We start from the raw sequence: 22,484 nt of genomic DNA on the forward strand, positions 1-22,484 counted from the left end.
TTTACGCTGTGCTCACAAGTGTAGCTACCATCTGCCACCATACATCTATTACAGTACGACCAACTATATTCCCTACTGCGCCTTTCATCCCCATTGACATATTCATCCCAATTCCTCTATTATTAACATCTTACCTCAGTGTGATCCGTATTTTACAATTAAAGAGCCAACACTGATGCATTATTATTAAAGTCCATATGTTCAGACTTTCTTAGTTTTTAATGTTCTTTTCAGTTCCCAGATCCCATTCAGGGTACATATCATGTTATATTTAGTCGTTGTTTCCTTAGGCTACTCTGGACTGTAACAGTTTATCACACATTCCTTCCTTCTGATGACTTTGACAGTTTCGAGGAGTATGGATCAGATATTTTTTGGAGAATGTTCCTCAATGGGGACTTTTTTGTATGTTTTTCTCATAATTAGAAAATTATGGGTATGGATTTATAGGGGTTTGGATTTTTGGAAGAAAGCGCACAAAAGTAAAGTGCCATTTTCATCACATTATATCAAAGGTACAAATTATGCATAGGACTTATCACTGTTGGTGTTGACCTTGATCACCTGCCTGAGGTGGTGGTTGTCAGTTATCTCCACTGCAAAATCATTCTTTTTTCTTCTCCCCCTTCCCACACTGTACTCTTTGGAAGGAAGTCATCAAGCACAACCCACACTTAAGGGGTGGGGAGTTATGCTCCTCCTTCTTGAGGATGAACTGTCCCCATAAATTATTAGAATTCTGCACAGGAACTTTGTCTCTTCTCCCCTATTTATTTATTCAATCATTTCTTTATATCAGCACGGAGTCATGGGTATTTATTTTATACCCTGGGTTATAATCCAATACTACTTTATTTTGTTGCTCAAATCATTCCATTTTGGTCACTGGAAGCTCTTTCACAATTGGCTCCTGCATCTCTCTGACATAAACCCCATCATTGTGAGGTTTTTTTGTTTTTAGCACTTCCTTTTCTTGTGGCACTACAAAATGCTCCAGGCTCATCTTTATTTTTTTTTTTAAGATTTATTTATTTGAGAGAGAGAGAGAAAGAGAGTACAAGCGGGGGCAAGGGCAGAGGGAGAGAGAGAATCTCAAGCAGACTCCTTGCTGAGCATGGAGCCGGATGCAGGACTCGATCTCACAACCCTGAGATCATGACCTGAGCTGAGACCAAGAGTCAGAGGCTCAACGGACTGAGCCACCCAGGCGCCCCCAGGTTCATCTGTAGATGTCCTGTTCCAGTCTTACAGGAAAGCACAAAAAGAAGAGGAGTCATAAGGTAAAGAAAGGGAATGTTTATTTTATTTATATTAATATATATTATAACTATTATTTATCTTAGTGTCAACCAGCACCTCATTCATTCATTCACTTATTCAAAAATCTTGATATCACACCTACTGCGTGCCAGGAACTGTTCAAGGCACAGGGGATATAACCGTGAACAAGACAGACATGGTTGCACTCTCACGAAGCTTATGCTCCAGGGTAAGGTACATTCAGGCATAAACAAACAGGAAAACATCAAGAAATGGTAAGAGGGCTTTTCTAGACTAGTAGGTTAGTAAAAGCCTCTTAGAAGATGTTACACTTAACCCGAGACCTGTAGAAAGCATGTGAAAAATGTAGGGCAATGTTTCTAGGCAACAACATCAATTAAGAGACCTTATTGCGATAAAAATTTACCGTATTTCGGAACAGAAAGAAGGTCGCTGTGGCTGGAACATGGTAAGTAGAAGAGGCAGTAGTACAAGACGTGGTTAAGGAAGCATGCAAGCGCCAGATCATGTACCTACTGCAGGCCTGGGTAAGGATCTGGGATACGGGAAGCCATTGATTTATAAGAATTGGAGAAGCCAACTGTTATATGGAATATAAAGCAGACAATGAATGAAACCAAATTATCTCACGTGAAGTTGGTATTACAACCTCTATTTTACAGATGGGAAAACTAAGCCTAGGGAGATTCAGTGTCTCACCTAGATACACCTAGAACAGCAAGTTGGTGAATGGCAAAACTACGGCTCACACGCAGGTCACCCTACTCTCTAACCCATCCCTACACCACTTACCTCCTCTCTCTCTGTCCAACCTCCCGGCTCCCATTCCCTCTCACCCTCCTAGCGCTTGGTTTCACGTTCTGCATCCTTCATCGTATCCTTGGCCTCACAGTCTATATTCCCTGCACGGGCCCCCAAATCACTCAAGTGGACTGGAATCCCTACACAATCACTCAGTTGTCCTTTACATTTGCTTAGAAAGCACATCATTCACTGAATCAATAATTCTCCTCACATTCTTCCGCTCAACTTCACTCATTCACTAACTATAAAACATCTTCTGGTGGAAATACATTAAAAAATAAATGAAGGGGCCAGCATTCATAGAGAATACATCTTTTAAGACTTATCCTCCCATCAGAAAGAACTGTTAAGATCCTGACATCTTTTTCATCCTAACACCATTACTTTACATGTCAAAACTTCCTATGCAATTTAATCCACCACACTTTGTCCCTCACACCTTAAAGTAAACGGAATCCTTCAGAATCATTAGGGTTGAGGAAGAACATTCAGGAGTAAAGAAGGTATTTTGGCTCTCCTGTGTTGAAAAAAGAATAAGAATTCAACCTATTCATACTACATTTACCATTTCAAGCTTCTAGTATTCACTAGTAGCTGATAATAAAAGCTAATGCTTATTAAGCACTTATTGTGTACTGTTCTAAGCATTTTATGTGAATTATCTCATTTCATCCACATGACAACTGTATGAGAGACCCATTTTACAAATGAGAAAACTGAGGCACAGAGCAATTTAGAATCTGCCCAAGGATTATATACCAAGGAAATGGACAAGCCAGGACCTGAACTCAGCTAGTCTAGATCCTGGCCTTCTATACTACATTTCATACAGAATCAGACTCCTTAAAATTTCTGAATGGCCATGATCCTGGGCAAGTTTTACGGGACTGTGCCACCTTGGTAAAGAAAAATCTGTCATTAAACCTCTTTTTCTCTTAGGTAAACCTCGACAGATAAGTTTGACCTTAATTATTACGTAAAACTTAAGATTCAAAGACTTCTGCTTTGCTGCAACTATGTCTTAGCTTCTAGTCCAATGTAATTAGAAATTAACTTCAACCTATAAACATTTTACTTGTAAACACTGAAAAAAACCAGTAGAGCTGTTATGTAATTTTAAAATCTCTACTTTTATTTGTTTAGCAAAGGAAGAACATATTATCAAATCCTTCTCTTCATGGCAATTTTTTAACTTAATGAAAGGAACATACACATTTCACATTCCTCTGAACTATCACTAATGGTAGTCAAATCATACTGATGTTTATTTTATGTACTAAACTCAAAAGAAAAAAATATTTGCATTATACTCAGAATAATTTTGCCAATCCATCTGAATCAAAATCAGACATGAAGAAACTGGATATCAAATGCCAGAAGGTAAGACCAGACAACACAGAGAGACAGAATTTCAAAAGCATGTTTAGGATAATACATCAAACATATTTCTTACCATTAACCACTGACCCAGTCAATCGTTTCATTCAAAAAGTGGTTATGAATAACTAAAAGAAAAAAATGTGATGAGTAAGTGGAAATATAGAAAAGTAACATTTAATGACATGGTTTACTTATTTAGTCCTATGATGTCTTCAGTTTCAAATGTTTTCTTCAAATATGGTTTTACATTTTATATAACTTCATTCTTTAAAATATCTGTATTTGGGGCACCTGGGTGGTTCAAGTGTCCGACTGTTGGTTTCGCTCAGGTCATGATCTCAGGGTCCTGGGATCAAGCCCCACGTTGGGCTCTGCACTCAGTGGGGAGTCTGCTGGAAATTCTCTCTCCCTCTGCCCCCTCCTCATGTATTTTCTCTGTCTTTCTCTCTCAAATAAATAAATCTTTATTTGTTTTTAAAAACAAATGAATAAACAAACAAAAAGCAGAATCAGACCTATAAATACAGAGAACAAACTGATGGTCGCCAGAGGGAAGGAGTAAGAGGGGGTGGGCAAAATGGGTGAAGGGGAGTGGGAGATACAGGCTTCCATTTTTGGAATGAATAAGTCACAGGAATAGAAGGCACAGCATAGGGAATATAGTCAGTGATATTTTAACAGCACTGTATGGTGACAGATGGGAGCCACACTTGTGGTGAGCACAGCATAAGTACAGAGAAGTTCAATCACTATGCTGTACACCTGAAATTAATGTAACGTTGTATGTCAACCATACTCAAATATTTTTTTAATTTCTGTTTCTAGAATAAAGTAATACATTGTTCTGCAACACTAGTTTTAAAAAGAAGTTATGAGAAATGAAAGTTGCTTTTGTTTATTGCTTCCTTCGTGCATTTAGCACAGATATTTAATAAGGCCTCACATGCAGAGCACTCTGTCAGGTGCAGTCAGAGATCCCAAAATCAATAAGAGAGTTTTCTCTCTCAAGAAAGTTAAAATCTGTAACTCAAAATAGAAATAATCAGCCCCACAAGAGACTTCTAAAAAAATGTCAAGTAAAGACAAAAAGTGACATTTGAGCTGACCCTTTGATAAAGGGAATTCAGTCATGTGAAAACAAGGAAAAGGGCCTCCTTCTTTACATGAAAGAACTACTATAGGCAAAGTCACGGCAGAGATGGAAAAGTATTGGTTCTTTTTGAATGAATGAATGAATGAATGAATGAAAATAAAAACTGAAACAAGGCATTAGATTGGATGAACAGATCATAAGTGATCATTAAGATGCAGTATCAGTAAAGCAGAAAGACAAAAGCAAGATTAACGGGAGCTAAGGAATGAATGAAAAGAATACAGGAGCCACAAGAGTACTTTTGAGGCTTGTGTAAAGAAGGAGAAAAGAAGGGAAGGAGACAGAGTGGACAGCAGCTCACACACGTTGAGCAGGAAGATAAAGGTTTTATTTTTGAAGATAAAAAAAAACCTGAAGTGCATTTTATTATGCAAGCAAAAGGGATAACTGGAGTCTTAAGCAAGATTGACAAGGATGAGAAAGGAAGTACGGGTGAAGGGGTTATGGTTTAAAATGTGATCTCTCAGTGAAATCTTCCCTAAATAATGGCTCAGTTGCTGTCATTTCCTCTTCTAGCTCTCCGTCCATTAGGATGGAGGCTTCATGAGGGAAAAGACTTGTGTGATTTGTTTGCTTCTCTCCCCAAGAGCAGGAACACTACCTGAGAGATGCTGTAGGCACTCAGTAATTATTAAACTCGGGAAAATGAATAAATGACATAGTTTTCCTCTAATTTGGGAGAAGAATCTTTTTTTTTAAGATTTATTTATTTATTTATTTTAGAGGGGCAGGGGGCTGTGGAGAGGCAGAAGGAGCAGGAGAGAGAGTCTCAAGCAGACTCTATGCTGAGTGCAGAGCCCAACACAGGGCTCAATCTCACGACCCTGGGATCACGACCTGAGCCAAAACCAAGAGTCAGATGCTTAGAGTACGCCACCCAGGCACCCCTGATGAAGAAATATTTCAAGTGAAAAAGAGAAAATTTGGATGCAATCCCCAAAGGAAAGCAGAAGAGTAGAAGGCATCTTCATAGAATGCAAAGAACAGGTTGAGATTTGCCTCTTTGTCCCTCTAAACCCTGGCTCTGCCCACTGGAGTCACACAGAACAAGTCCATTCCTTCTTTTACCGTGTACCAAATGGATAAGCAGAGAGGCTCAGTTAGAGAGCCATGTCAGGGCCCAAGGCCTCACCTTCAGGGTAAGGAAAACAACAAAAGTGGCCCAGGGAGAAAAAGGTAATCTTCAGGGTTCAAGACCTCACTGGGCTAAAAGGGAGTATATGATGATGCTCACGACTTATGAATGGGTGGAGAGAGGAAATTACAACTCTTCCCTTAAGTCAGAATCAGCCTGGGAGTGGAGGTGGGTGAGTCTGTAATAGGTGTACCAATAGGTCCTAGGAGGGAATTCAGAGGCTAAGAAGTTGACTAAAGGCTGACTCCCACTGACCTGGTTGATCTCCTTCAATGTTCCAGAGACCAGGGACACTGGGTGGCTCAGTGGTTAAGCCTTCGGCTCGGGTCATGATCCCAGGGTCCTGGGATCGAGTCCCTGCGTCGGGCTCTCTGCTCAGCAGGGTGTCTGCTTTTCCCTCTCCTTCTGCCCCTACCGCCCCCCCGTGCTTGCTCTCTCTCTCACAAATAAATAAATGAAATCTTTAAAAAAAAAATTTTTTTTAATGTTCCATAGAGCCCAAGATGCTGGTTGTTCTACAGAAAGTTGTGGTTCATTTTAAGAAGAGCTTCACTTTGTTTAGCTGTGTTAGTCCAAGGTAACTTCTCCAATTCTCTATTTGCCACAATTTTCCTCTAGTTCTGACTACCTCTGCCTTTATATCCTGGTGACCCTGACCAAAATGTTGTCACTGTTTATTCAACACTATTCAATAAAGTATTATCCACTTAAAAAGGGGAGGGGAGGGGCGCCTGGGTGGCTCAGTCGTTAACCGTCTGCTTCGGCTCAGGTCATGGTCCCAGGGTCCTGGGATCGAGCCCCACATCGGGCTCCCTGCTCGGCAGGAAGCCTGCTTCTCCCTCTCCCACTCCCCCTGCTTGTGTTCCCTCTCTCGCTGTGTCTCTGTCAAATAAATAAATAAAATCTTTAAAAAAAAAAGGGGGGGGGAGGGGAGCACAAGCCTGTGCAGGTACAGAATATAGTATAAAATAGGCATTCTTCAAACTGTTCACCTTCCTTGCAAGTAGACAGGTGTGGATGCTGTGAGAACAGAAGAAACGGCAAGTCTGAGAGACATCTGGAGAAAGGAATTCCCTGTAGTCTTACAGGGAATAGAAAAGAAAGTACAAAGAAGCTCCAATGGTTTCAGCCTGGACCCTAAAAGGAATGTGAATTTACTCACAGAAATGGCTTTCCTGGTGAAGAAATAGGCTGGGGTTTTTGTTTGTTGGGGGGTTTGGGAGGGGAATACACTGATTTAAAGTTGTGGTTGGCATGTCCAAGTGGAGATACCCATGGCTGGTTATATATCCAGCTGCTGGAGCCTGGATGACGGTGAGAGAAAGCCATAGATGTTTGGGGGCCATCCACACAAAGACTATGATAGGCATGATTCTAAGATGGCCACCAGAATTCCCATCCCCTGGCAAGGCACCCCATAAAATCCCTTCCTCTTCTGATGGGATGTCACTTCCATGATTAGGTTAGTAATCAACTGACCATCGGTTAGTAAAAAAGGAAAATTGTGGTGAGTGGGCTTGATCTAGTCAGAGAAACTTTTTTTTTTTTTTTAAAGATTTTATTTATTTATTTGACAGAGAGAGACACAGCCAGAGAGGGAACACAAGCAGGGGGAGTGGGAGAGGGAGAAGCAGGCTTCCCGCGGAGCGGGGAGCCCAATGCGGGGCTCGATCCCAGGACCCTGGGATCATGACCTGAGCCGAAGGCAGACGCTTAACGACTGAGCCACCCAGGCGCCCCTAGTCAGAGAAACTTTTAAAATAAGGTGAAACTCAACCAAAAAATTGCTAGAACTAGTACATGAATTCGGTAGTCACAGGATACAAAATCAATATACAGAAATCTATCCCATTTATATAAACCAATAATGAAGCATCAGAAAGAGAAATTAAGGGACTCCTGGGCAGCTCAGTCAGTTAAGCGTCTACTTCCGCCTCAGGTCATGATCCCGGAGTCCTGGAATGGAGCCCCTGCATCAGGCTCCCTACTCTGCAGGGGAGTCTGCTTCTCCCTCTCCCCTTGCCCCTCCCCCCTGCTCATGTTCTCTCTCTCTCTCACGCAAATAAATACAATCTTAAAAAAAAAAAAGAAAGAGAAATAAAGGAATCAATCCCATCTACAACTGCACCAAAAACTACAGGATACCTGGGAATAACCTAACCAAAGACATGAAAGACCTGTACTCTGAGTACTATAAAACACTGACAAAAGAAATTGAAGACAACACAAAGAAATGGAAAGCCATTGGAAGAACAAATATTGTTAAAATGTATATACTACCCAAAGCAATATACAGATTTAATGCAATCCCTAGCAAAATACCAACAGCATTTTTCACAGAGCTACAACAAACAATCCTAAATTTGTATGGAACCACAAAAGACCCCGAATAGCCAGAGGAATGTTGAAAAAGAAAAGCAAAGCTGGAGGCATCACAATTCCAGACTTCAACTTATATTACAAAGCTCTAGTGAACAAAACAGTATGGTGCTGGCACAAAAACAGACACGTAGATCAATGGAACAGAATAGAAAACACAGAAATGAACCCGCAATTATATGGTCAATTAATCTTGGACAAAACATGAAAGAATAATATCCAATGGGAAAGAGACAGTCTCTTCAACATATGGTGTTGGGAAAACTGAAACAACATGCAAAAGAATGAAAGTGGACCACTTTCTTACACCACACACAAAAATAAATTCAAAATGGATTAAAGCCCTAAATATGAGGCCTGAAACCATAAAAATCCTAGAGGAGAACACAGGCAGTAACCTCTTTGACAAGGGCCGTAGCAAATTCTTTCTAGGTATGTCTCAAGGGAAACAAAATAAACTACCTACATCAAAATAAAAAGCTTCTGCACAGCAAAGGAAACAATCAACAAAACTAAAAGGCAATCTACGGAATGGGAGAAGATATTTGCAAATGACATCTCTGATAAAGGGTTAGGATCCAAAACATATAAGAACTTATCAAACTCAACACCTAAAAAACAAATAATTCAGTTTTAAAAATGGGCAGAAGACATGAATAGACATTTCTCCAAAGAAGACAGAGGCCAACAGACACATGAAAAGATGCTCAACATCACTGATAATCAGGGAAATACAAATCAAAACTACAAGACATCACCTCACACCTGTCAGAATGTCAACAACACAAGCAACAACAGGTGCTGTCGAGGATGTGGAGAAAGAAGAACCCTCTTGGGCACCTGGGTGGCTCAGTTGGTTAAGCGACTGCCTTCGGCTCAGGTCATGATCCCGGAGTCCCCGGATTGAGTCCCACATTGGGCTCCCTGCTCAGCAGGGAGTCTGCTTCTCCCTCTGACCCTCCCCCCTATCATGCTCTCTCTATCTCATTCTCTCTCTCAAATAAATAAATAAAATCTTTAAAAAAAAAAAAAAAGAGAACCCTCTTACACGGTTGGTGGGAATGCAAACTGGTACAGCCACTCTGGAAAAGAGTATGGAGGTTTCTATCCAGCAATTAGACTACTAGGTTTTTACCCAAAGAATACAAAAAGAGTAATTCAAAGGGATACATGTACCCAATGTTTATAGCAGCATTATCTACAATAGTCAAATTATGGAAACAGCCCAAGTTCCATCAACTGATGAATGGATAAAGAAAATGTGGTACACACACACACACACACACACACACACACAAACACTGCAATATTACTCAGCCACAAAAAAGAATGTAATCTTGCCATTTGTAATAACATGGATGGAGCCAGAGAGTATAATGCTAAGTGAAGTAAGTCAGAGAAAGACAAATACCATATGATCACACTCATATGTGGAATTTAAGAAACAAAACAAATGAGCAAAGGGGGGGAAAAAGAGAGAAAGAGGCAAACCAAGAAACAGACTCTTAACTATAGAGAACAGACTGATGGTTACCAGAGGGGGGGTGGCCTGGGGGGGGGGGATGTGGGAGGTGGGGGGAGGATGGGTGAAATAGGTGATGGGGATTAAGGAGCGCACTTGTGATGAGTACTAGGTGTTGCATGGAAGTGTTGAATCACTATATTGTACACCTGAAGTTAATATTACACTGTATGTTAAGTAACTGGAATTTAAATAAAAACTTTAAAAATAATTAATTGATTAAAGTGAAGCTCAGGGAGACATGCTCCCACTGGCCTTGACAAAAGAGCCTGCATGAGCTCCACAGCCACAGGAACTATTCTGCCAACAACCCGAATGGGGTTGGAAGAGGACTGAGTCCCAAGTGAGAGCCGCAGACCAGCAGACACCTTGACTGTAGGCTTTTAAGTCGTGAGCAGATGATCCAGCCTTTCTGGACTCTTCACCCACAGAAACTATGAGATGATAACTCTGTGTTATTTCAAGCCACATTTGTGTTAATTTACTATGTGGCAATAGGGAATTAACACAAGGCTGAAGCCATCAAAGTAGATGACTAGGATGGGTATTAAGAGGGAAAGCAGAGGACAAGGGCACAGCACTAGAGTCAACCAAGTAGGGGACAAAAAAAGAACAGAACTGTAAGGAATCTAAAGGTAGTAAGTATAACAGAAGGTGTGGTGTCTGGAGGCCAAAGGAGAAGCACGTTAGAAGGAATAGTGTTGAACGCGTGTCAAGAAGGAGGACACTGAGAATCTTGGACTCAACAAAAAGAAATTAGCCTTCAAAGGCAGTATCTGCCGGAAGAGTGACTGGAGTGGGTATCATAACGAAAAGGAGTAAGAAAAGCAGGTAGAAAGCAGAAAACTCAAATACAAATAATTTATTAAGTTTGGCAGTGAAAGGGGGAAAGAGACAGAACAATAGCTGGAATGTGCAGCCAAATTACCAAAAACGGTGTCAAGTGAAGACTGTTTGTGAGGTTACCTTTTCCAGGGTCTATCGTCTTTAATAGAAAATTAATGAAGACACAAAAGCCTTAGAGCTAAAGGAATGAATCTCTCTTAGTGGAATTTCAGGCATTTCCCCCAAGTTCATGGGAGAAGGATTTTATAATTGAGTCATTTTCCTAAAACCTTGAAGTTGCAGAGCTATATAAAACAACCCTGCATACAACAACAGTTTATCAACCAAGTTCTGATATGAGAACAAAAATTAATTTGCACACTCTGCCTACATCTGATCCGTCTCACTGATTAAAGTCCAAGAATGTAAAGGTGATTCAGATGATGATTTTTGTCTGGCCGTGTCGCAGGGCACTGCTGTCCCGAGCTTCTGTGGAACGGTTCCCAGAATAACAGACTCACCAGCATGCAGCACCTGATTAAGTTCTTTAGTGGTGACTCTTCTTAAAGTGTCCTCATGGGAGTTCAAGGGAAAGGCACAAAGCCCAGTGTGAATTAGGACAAGAAATCATGCCAGTGACCAAATGATTCAGCAGGTAAAATATGTGTTATGTCATTACACTTCAAGCAAAAATTCATGCAGTGAATATAGGTACACAGTGCCAGGGACTGCCATGTTAGTTAACAAAACCAACTTAGTGATTTAAAAAAACAACAACTCTAAGGACACCAAGAGAGAAAAAACACATTCAGTAATTTTATATACTAATTCCGTCTTACTTGAAAACTTTAATCTTGAATTTACATTTCATTGCTTCATTCAGCAAATATTTTTTGAGTGACTACTTTGTTGCAGGCAGCGTGCTAGGTGCTAGAAACATAGTCGTGAAAGAGATGGATTCTCTGCCCTCATGGAACACAGAATCTAGTAAGACCTGTTAAACATGTGAAGCCTTGTGAGGACTTTGGGGGCAGCAATCTGACTGGAAGCAGGCCTCGGGGACTTGTCTCAAAGTTGACTTTGTATGATAAGCACATTCTTTTTCACACTTCCCTGCCCCCTCCTGCCACCAACACACAAAATGCTTTTGACAAATAAAACTGCCACGTTATAGCCATCTTTACTAATTTGAGAGTCTCTTCCCGGGAACAGAAACAATGAGAATACTCCGCTATCTATACGAACACAACCTCATCTCTGTTCTTACTAACATCTCACCAGAGATCAAAATCAAGGAAACTGATTTCAGACCTTAGCTAACTTACATCACAGTCAGAACTCATCATCGACAAAAGGCCGCATGGCACAAGCTGGATGGGTTTTAAGATCTAAGCTGCAAATTGTGGACGTGTTTGGACTTTTCAATATCACCTCTAAGAGACCTCAAAGGTACACCGACATAATCAGCCTTTGATGATACACTGTATCATATAACCATATTCTCATATGCCCCTCATTTGGGACATTTGCATATGATCTGCATTCTAACATATCCACAAATCTGTTTTTATATGCTGGAAGACTGTAACATGATAGAACCCTTAAGGAGCCACTCTGCTTTGTTGTGTCAATTCTCATATTCATCAGACAATGATCATTCTCTTAGCCACATCCTCCACCTACTCCTTAACCACAATTGGAGGGCGAGACAGTTCTGAAGAGGGCAGAGTCTTTGAATCTTTTTGACATCCTCAGCAGTTTGGTGTAAAGAAATTTGGATCCTGAGTCTCAGTCTCAGCTTAGCTTTTCACAACAAAGTTCTGAACCCTGACTCAAGTTTGCAAAACATAACCAACTTTCTCACAGCTCTGTTTATGATTTCAGAATAACACTGTAAAAGCACTTTCAAAATACTCAAAAGGAAGAATCATGAAAAATTACCCTTTTAAAAAAACATATTATCCAAGCAAATACAGACCAAACAGCTAACATGGGGTTTTACTATATAACAATTTAGTAATTTCTATGAATTAGATTGGTGTTTTCCATCTTTCATGGATACAAATAATCCACCTAGGAAAAACAATTCCCACAGATGGCAAAACAGGTTAGTCAGCTTTAGAAATTCCAAGTATACTGATTGTTTTTATAAATGAAAGAAATTTCTGAACTGCAAATCTTTTTGTTACACACATTAAAACACTGTTGGTTCAGAAAAATACCAGTGGAACCAATTATTAAAAGTCAACATTTGCACCTGAAAGGAATATGACACTGTATGTTAATTATACTGGAATTAAAATTAAAAAAAAAAAAATCGGGGCGCCTGGGTGGCTCAGTCGTTAAGCGTCTGCCTTTAGCTCAGGTCATGATCCCAGGGTCCTGGGATCGAGCCCCGCATCGGGCTCCCTGCTCCGCGGGAAGCCTGCTTCTCCCTCTCCCACTCCCCCTGCTTATGTTCCCTCTCTGGCTGTGTCTCTCTCTGTCAAATAAATAAATAAAATCTTAAAAAAAAAAAAAAAATCAACATTTGATTGAATCAAACCATTTGAATAAAACCATTGATTAAATCTGCAGTTAGACTATAAAGTTGCAAAAAATGAATTCTAATAAGATTTCTAAGACAAGTTATCAGCGATTTACCTCCAGGGGCTGCAAAGTGGCAGCTCATGAGCATGATTCAGTTCACGACTATATTTTGTTTCGGCTATGTAGTATTTCCAAAATTAAAAAGTTGTATATAAAAATTCAAATTTCTTATTTCAAAAAATTGGAAATCTGGCTACACTGGGCAGTGGTACGGTAGAACTAGCTTATGCGGGCTCTGCAGAGAGGTGACTGATAATACCTCCTCCAAACATGTTCAGTAACAATCTCAGTAGAGGCTTGAAATTAGCTACATGGAAAAATTTACACAAATGAGAATTGTCAAATGCTACAAATCACAGCTCTTTTTTTTCTTGAAGAAAGCCAGTGGAACATTTACAAGCATACGCCACACTTGGGACCACAATCTCACATGGCAGCAAATGCTGGAGTGAGTAGTGCGATCCCTCCTTAGCCCATCTCCACCACCATTCCCTACCGTTTATCTGGCTCACTTCACTCATTTTAATTACCTGCCTGGCGTATTTTAGTATTTAACTTTGCAAGTCCTGGTTTATAGTCCTACTCTCTTCAAAATAACTCTCAGATGGAAAAAAAAAAAAAACTCTTAGATGATAACAAAGAAAAAAAAAAAACCACTAAGCCACTATGCTTCCTTGATAATTAAAAACAAAGACCAGGCTTAAATTCAATACTGTTGGACAAACTGAAATCCCATCTTTAGATTCCTTCTTCTCCCTTTTCTAACCACGGTGTTGTTTAGGCAAACAAGAACACTGTGATGATTTTCAAGTCATAAACTGAACAGTTAGCAAAAACAGGTATTTTGTAAATGAGAAGAGTATTGTTTAGTTGTATACTCCTAAGAAATAAAAAATGAAAAACTGAGAATTTTTATTTCCAGGAGGGAAAGATCATCATTGCTTCACAAAACTATGAAGGCTTTCAGTTTGTCTGCAGACAAATGGCTATTTGACAGAAATCTTGAAAACCTGGGCAGAAAAACTCCGACACAAGACAAACCTCTGATTAAATGACTCTCGATAAGAATGTCTGAACATGAAATCAGATATGATAGTGGTCAGGAAAACTCCCTTTCATGTCCCATTACGTGGGTTCACATACAGATGACTGTTGCTTAGCCTGCCCTAATACATAGGTCGATGCTGACAAAGACAATAATGCTTTCATTTATCCCTGCCTTCCCTTGGGGCATGAGCATCAGAGTCCTACCCACCAGAAGAAAAGCATTTTCCAGAAACCACTACCACAGTCTCAAGAACAAAGACAAAGGACAAAATTTGGGAAAGAACACAGACCAATGGAAGTTCCTAAAACAGTTCCCACCGATGGGTTTTGTATTTCTGAATACTGTCTTAGCAATAATCACCACCACCATAAGGAAGGGGCAATATGAGCCTTTGTCAGGAGTCTCACCTCAATGCACCACTTTTAAATTCGATCTCCTCTCCTCTACCTCCCACTAAACTTGTTTTCAGTCTCAGACTTACTTTAGCATAATCACTGGCCTTTTCTTTTTTTTTTCCAAGATGCCCAAAAATAACAAGTATTTGAAATTCTATCCTAGCCCCAAAATTATAATAAGCTCAATTTTACTGTAGCAACAAATCAAGGATAGTAAAGCAAGAGGAAGAAAGGAAAGAAATAGGAAGGAAAGGTAGGAGGGGCGGAGGGGTAGAGCAAAGAAAGAACATAAGCATGTTTTGAGGCAACATGAGAGAAAGGGACCAAGATGAAAAAAAGAAGCGGGGAAAAAAAGAAGAGAGAAAGCAACAGATTGCTCTTAATATAAATTTTGAGCTGGGGTAGAATCCAAATACTATTATCGATCACCATGAAAAACATTTTACCTCTGATTTTCAACATCGTGTCCCATATGTGGGACATTCTCCAGTATACATGGAAAACCTCAGGAAATGATCCAGCTACACTTAAAAAGAGTTTATTGATAGTGCCAAAAACAAAAACAAAGTAAAACAGTAACAAAAGGAGCATGAATTTTACCTATATTCAGTAATTTGTACTAGCTGTACTAATTTATGTGGAGCTTTGTTTCAGTATATTGATTTTCACTGATTTAATACTAAAGGCCTGGGCCTCAGTTACCACAAGATTAACAGAGTTCTTTTTATTTTATTTTATTTTATTTTATTTTATTTTATTTTATTTTAATTCCAGTAGAGTTAACATGCAGGTTATATTAGTTTCAGGTATACTGTGTTCTTTCAGTAAAAGAACTCAAGGCGAGCCCGAGTACTTCTACTCAAAATGCTCAGGTTTATACTGCAGCTAACTGGTAAGGATGTATTTCCTGGACTTAGAACAATGATCTCAGCCCTCTGCCTAGACTAAGCTTCAGCCAGCATCCACGGCTCTCACCTGCATAACAATAAGCAATATGTCATCAGTGTTTTTAGTTTAATTTTGGTTGAGGCATTGTAGCATGCACATTCCCTCAACTGAAAAAAAAAAAAAGCGGTAGCAAAGTATGACTTTTACTTTTTAATGTCTAGACTCTAAATAATTGCAAGATTTAATCAAAAGTAAAGGCTTTGGGTAAAAAAATCAGTCTCTGCTTGCAACCAATATGCTCCTGAATGTCAGGACATGCAAAATTAAGAAAGGCAGTAGTAAAGTGAGAGTGTGCAGAAGAGGGGCCAAGAAAACTAAGGTAGAGACAATGGTAACAATGATAATATAATAATAAAAGTGAAAACTTATTTAGTGCTTCCTATGTAACAGGCTCTGCGGTAAGCACTTGACGTACATTATTGCATTTTAATCTTCGCAACCACTGTAGGAGGCAAACACTGTTGTTAGCCCATTTCCTGAATGAGGACACAGAGGCAGAGAGCCATTTTATGACTTGCCCAAGGCCTTAGCTACTTAATAGTATACTGAGGAGTCAAATCTCAGCACCCTGGCTGGAGAGTCCATGCTCCTAACCACTACTCCATAGTCTAAATAGGAAGGTTACCAAATGGAGAGAAGTCAATTCAACAATAAGTTTAAAATTAAGTTCTAAAAAAAAAAAGCAAGAGCTGAGACTTTACCTTATAAGGGGAAAAAAATACATTTTGCATTCAGATTCAAGTGTTCTACCTAATAAACACAATACAAATTTTAATGTGTATTTGGCAACAGGTAACACGTGCAATGATAAACATTAGAAATGCATATAAAAAGCCTTCTCCAGAAAGATGGGAGCACAAGATTTCAACCACCAAAGAGAGCAGATTTCTAGTGCAGTTCCTGAGCCCACAGTGCCATCCAGTGATAAGGTAGGTGAATCACGTGTCCATCGTCTTCTGCAGGTTACCATAATCTTTTCCATAACTAATCTAGAATTTTCACATAAAAAAGGAAACTTACATGAGCAATACCTATCTTTTAATTTACTATAACTTTTGCTAAATGACCCTTACATTTAAATTTCCCCCCACTCATTTCTTAATTAAACATAATATGACTTTGACAAGAACAACCCCAACTATTAACTTGAGGGGTAAGAGAAGTTGCCGGTAATTTAGTAGAGTACTTCATTTTCCTCAAGAAATCATTCAAACTATTTACTAATAGCATCTGTCACTCAGTGACGTTACAATACTGTCACCGTAGAGAGTACTTCAGCTCTTCTTAATAAAACTTTTCAATCCATGGATAATGGAGTTCAAAAGCAGTCAGGGACGAGGGCTAAAACATCCACTCCAAAGAGCAACCCAAATTGGGGGGAGCCCCCCATCAGCAGGATCTGCACCATGGACCTCCAAAATGAGGCAGAGGTAGCACAAGGTGGTGGTAGAGAGACAGAGGTGTAGGGAGAGGAGCTGAGCAAGCATCGAACAAGGCAAAATTTATCGACACACCTAAATAGACAGGTAATTATTTTTAAAAAATTCTCATACTGAGAGTGTTTACCATATGACTTAACTGAATTCTAAGGTTTAGTTGTCATCCAAAACCATAATATTACATAGCTCGTTATATCCTAAGATAAAATAATTATATATGTCCCTAGAAGCCATTCAAGAAAAATTCATTAGTGAGTTCTTTTAATAAAACCTTTTTTTTTTCTGAAATATTCACCAAACTTTTAATAATAGTTATTGCTAAGGAGTGGAAATCCAAAAAAACTTTCAGTTACTAAGTTATACACATTTGTATATTTTTAACATTTTTTTCTGAACATGCATTTCTTTTGTTGAAAATGCAGAAAATTCCTATGTTCACTCTATTACAGTCATTGGGAAGAAACACTGAATAAGACATTTGTCTCTCTTTTCTATATATATCCCTTGTACATTTCAATCATAATGCAATTGATATTTTCACATACACTTCTAAAACTCAGCTTTTTGCTTAAAATCACAAAGAACAAAGAACTACTTACAAATCTAATTATTTGGTCAAGTCTATTTCCCAGTCACCAGTTAAGCCAGACTTTTAAATTCTTTCATTTTTAACATGCCATGATTGATAACACGTCTACGGGTGTAAATATGATTAAGAAGACAAATATGTGAACTCTGGTCGCCAGTATGTGAGAAGTGGAGTCTGACTTGAAGTTCATGTCTGTGGCCCCTGGAATGTCCCTCTCTCCAGCTGTTTTCCTTTAAGTCAAGGGTTCAGGATCAAGAAGAGTTCCCACACTCCTCGAGACTGTAAAGTCACACTGACCAGTCAGCTGCTGATTTGCAGCTAATCCACATTGTCATTGCCTAAAGTTGTGCTCAGTTTACCTTACAGTCAGAAAACTAGGGTTCTTTCTAAGTCACTTTATGTTCTTTTAGTTCCCTCTCTAGCTAAAGGAAGCTCGTAGAGCAAAGACCTGAAGTACAGTGATGCCTATAACTAAACCCACTGGCCAGCCAAAAACGTCACATCGGGTATGACTTGAGTTTTGATTAAAAGTTATTTGGGGGCAGGGCGCCTGGATGGCTCAGTAGAGTTTCCGCTGGGTTTCCGCTCAGGTCAGGATCTCAGGGTTGTGAGACTGAGCCCTGTCTCAGGGCACTGCACTCAGCACAGAGTCTGCTTGAGTTTCTCTCCCTTTCCCCCTCCCTCCCCCTCGGCCCCTCTCCCGGCTCCTGCATGCATTCACTTCCTCTCTCTCTCTCCCTCAAATAAATAAAATCTTTTTTAAAAAATTTATTTGGGGGAATTTTAATGCCACTTAATTTTAAGAGTATCAAGATGGTATATGGAAGAGATACACCTTGCAGGTTTACTCTAACACACACCTTCTTTTAAAATGGTGACCCATGGGCCTACTGCATCAGAGTCACCTGGGATGCTGCTTCAAAACGCAGGTTCCTGGGACACTTGGGTGGCTCAGTTGGTTAAGCATCTGTCTTCAACTCAGATCATGATGCCAGGGTCCTGGGATCAAGTCCTGTATTGTGTTCTCTGCTCAGTGGGGAGCCTGCGTCTCCCTCTGCCTGCCACCCTCCCCCCACCCCCGCTTGTGTGTGTTCTCTCTCTCTCCCTCTGACAAATAAATAAATAAAATCTTAAAAACAAAAAACAGAAAAAAACAAAATGCAGGCTCCTGAGTCCTGCCCCAGACCCACTGGAAGTGAATGTTTGAGTGTGAGGCCCAGGAAGCTGTTTGGGTTTTTTGTTTGTTTGTTCTTTAATCTCCCCTGAACCATGACACAGCCATTAAAAAGGCTAAAATCCAGAACACTGACAATGCCAAATGCTGGCAAGAATGTGGAACAACAAGAACTCTCATTCATTGCTGGTGGGAACGCAAAATGGTACAGCCACACTGAAAGACAGCTTAGGGGCACCTGGGTGGCTCACTTGGTTAAGTGTCCGATTCTTGATTTCAGCCCAGGTCATGATCTCAGGGTCATGAGATTGAGCCTCACATTGGGCTCTACGCTCAGTGGATTCTCTGCCTCTCCCTCTGGCCCTCCCCCTACTCACACTCTCTAAAATAAATAAATAAAATCTAAAAAAAAAAAGACAACTTAGTGGTTTCTTACAAAACTAAATATACTCTTTACCATATGATCCAGCAATATACTCCATGTTATTTACCCAAAAAAGTTAAAAACTTACATCACTCAAAAACCTATATGTGGATATTTTTTTTTTTTAAGATTTTATTTATTTATTTGACAGAGAGAGAGACAGCGAGAGAGGGAACACAAGCAGGGGGGGTGGGAGAGGGAGAAGCAGGCTTCCCGCTGAGCAGGGAGCCCGATGTGGGGCTCGATCACAGGACCCTGAGATCATGACCTGAGCCGAAGGCAGTCGCTTAACCAACTGAGCCACCCAGGTGCCCCTATATGTGGATATTTATAATAGCTTTATTTATAATTCCCAAACCTTATCTTTATTCATAATTGCCAAAACTTTGTTTATTCATAATTACCAAAGCTATAGTACATCCAGACAATGGAATATTATTCAGCATCAAAAAGAAATGAGCTGTCAAGCCATGAAAAGACATGGAGGAACCTTAAATGCATATCATTAAGTGAAAGAAGCTAATCTAAAAAGGTTACATACAATATGATTCCAACTATATGACACTCTGGAAAAGGCAAAATGATAGATTAGTAAAATGATCAGTAGCTGCAGGGGTAGGGAGGGAATGAGTAGGCAAATGAGTAGGGTAGTGAAAATATTCTGTATATTATAATGATGGATATATGTCATTATACTTTTATCTAAAGCCATAGAATGTACAACAACAATGAGCCCTAAGTTAAACTACACACTTTGGGAGATTATGATGTGTCAGCGTAGGTTCATCCTTGGTAAAAAATGTACCATTCTGGAGAGTGATGTTGATAACAGTGTAGGAGCAGGGAGTATATGAGAAATCGCTGTGCTCCCAATTTTGTTGTAAACCTAAAACTACTCTTTAAAAATTTTTTAAAAAGAAAGTTCCTTCATGATTTTCATACATCCTAAATTTGGGAATCCACAGATTGTGGAGTAGCAGTTCTCAAACTTTGCTGTACATTAGAACCATCTGGAGCACTTTTAAAAATCCCAATGCCCAGGTCATATCCCATACCAATTAAACCAGAATCTCTGGGGGTGAGACACAGGCAACACTTTCTGGAATTGCCAAGTGATCCCAAGGTGCAGCCCAGTTTGAGCAATGGTTATAAAAGTACAGGTCAGAGACCAAATTCAGTATTCCTTGTGTCTAGGCATACTCAACCTAAAGTTTTTAACAATGACAACAAGAAAAAATATTTAATACCCACTTAGTCATGGTGGCAACAAATAAAACCTAACACCCTGCCATTAAGAAAAATGTTAAGTATGGTTTAAACATGGAAAAATACTTACTACCAATATGACAAACATACAAGGGGGAGCAGGGTTTTTCAACAGTTTGAGTCAAACAAAAAGGAAACTTATTTAAGTCCAGCTTTCACTGACAGAAAACTTATGCTCTGAATATTGCAAATCAGTTTCATTACATATTATGATGGAGGAAGTGACAAATATTGTACATTTTTTTTCATACTGTTAGAAATCAATCTGCAACAGTTTGGGGTTATTTATAAGATGCTGAAGCAGAATGTGTATCAAAACAAACTATTCAATTCAGTACCAATGTCAGAGAAATAAAATGATTTGTCAGGTCAAATCTTTTTTCTGTGATTGAAAAGACTTGACAGATGCACTTGGTTTTCCCTCAGTGGCTTACAAGACACTACATTATTAAACTTGAGACAATACATCCGAATACAGTGGAAAACTACAGTCACATAATTTAAAAAGCATATTTCTACCCAAAGAAGTGCAAATTTCAGATTCAAACTGGGCCTACAGATTGAAGAGAACACAAAAGGATAATGTACTCATTTTACTATTGTGGCCTGGCTTGAGTTCAATAAAATCAAAAATATAAAGAATTATAGAACTATTTGGTGGAAAGGAAGTCATCATTTCAGAAAAGATTCGATGATTTACATTTCAAATCACACTTTAAGTTTTTGCAGCTTCCTTTAGAGAAAACCTCAGAACGCATTTGTATTATCATCTATCCCGTAAGTGTGGTTCAGTTTCACAAAGAATTGAATGAACTGAAAACAAACTATCCCACCCAGAGGACACAGTGTTCCTGGAATTTTAGAGATAAATCTATGGATTCCAGAGCTGCCCCGAAATTTCTGGCAACTGTCTCTCAGCAATGTGTTTTAAGTCCTCTGCCCTTGTGAAAATTCATCTAAAATATAAAATTGCTGAAACTAAAAATGAGTACCTTAATTGGTAATGCAAAGCTTGAATCAGAATTGATATGGACCTTAACTTGCATAGAACATGAGTTCTTTAATATCAACCAAAATTTATATATAAAACCAAACTTTCTGCCACTTTCTGCCATAGCCAGTTGGGCCTGCTAAGGTGGTGAATTAGTTTCCTATTGATGCTCTTACAGATAGATGACCCCAAATTTAAGGGCTCAAAAACAACACAAATTTGTCACCTTACAGTCCTGGAGGTCAGAAATCTAAAATCACTGTCACTGGGCCAGCAAGCCTGGTTCTTTCTGGAGGCTCTCTAGTGAGAATCTATTTCCTTTCCCCTCAGAGCTTCAAGAAGCCATCTGCATTCCTTATGTGTGTGGCCTCCTTCCTCACACCACTCTCCCTTCCTGCTATCACTGTTGTAGTTCAAACTACTGACTCTGATCTTCCTCCCTCCTGCTTTTGTAAGTACAAACGATAATCTCCCCATCGCAAACCCCTAACTTCATCACATCCACAACGTTCCTTTTACCATGTAAGGTAACGTATTCACAGGTTCTGGGAGTAAGGACATTGACATCTTTCGGGCCATTATTCAGTCTACCACAGATAGTAACAGTGAAGAAGCAGACGGTTAAACATTGTCCCTTTCAACACAAGTGGGCAAGGATTTCTTTTACTAGAATTCCTAATACTAGAATTTCAACATATCTACCCATTCTCCTGCATTCTAAGACTGTTCTGCCCATTGCAAAAGCCCCTAGCCACGTGTGACCATTGAGCCCTTGATGAGGATATTCCAAATGAAGACGTGCTATAAGCATAAAAGTGCATATCAAATGTGAAAGACTTAGTACAGAAAAAAATGTAAAATATCTCTTTCTTAATTTTATATCAATTTTACAGTATGAAATAAAAATATCTTGGGTATATTTTGTTAAATGAAATATATAATTAAAATTAATTTCATTGGTTTCTTTTTACTTTTTTTATGGTAGCTGTTAGAAAATTTTAAATTATATATGTAGGGAAGTAGTACGTCTTTGATGGTTAATTTTATGTGTCAACTTGACTGGACTAAGGGATGCCCAGATATCTAGTAAAACATTATTTCTAGTGTTCCCAGAGAAAATTAGCACTTGAATGAAGGGCAAA

General features: G+C 39.3%; 1 protein-coding gene across 14 annotated transcripts in view; it reads right to left on the reverse strand.

Annotated features, from left to right (window-relative positions):
* SUGCT (succinyl-CoA:glutarate-CoA transferase) overlaps positions 1-22,484 on the reverse strand; it is a 773,157-nt gene that overhangs the window by 586,341 nt on the left and 164,332 nt on the right. The window lies entirely within an intron of this gene.

Source organism: Halichoerus grypus, chromosome 12 (genome assembly GCF_964656455.1).
Source record: "Halichoerus grypus chromosome 12, mHalGry1.hap1.1, whole genome shotgun sequence".
In the NCBI taxonomy this organism is placed as follows: domain Eukaryota; kingdom Metazoa; phylum Chordata; class Mammalia; order Carnivora; family Phocidae; genus Halichoerus; species Halichoerus grypus.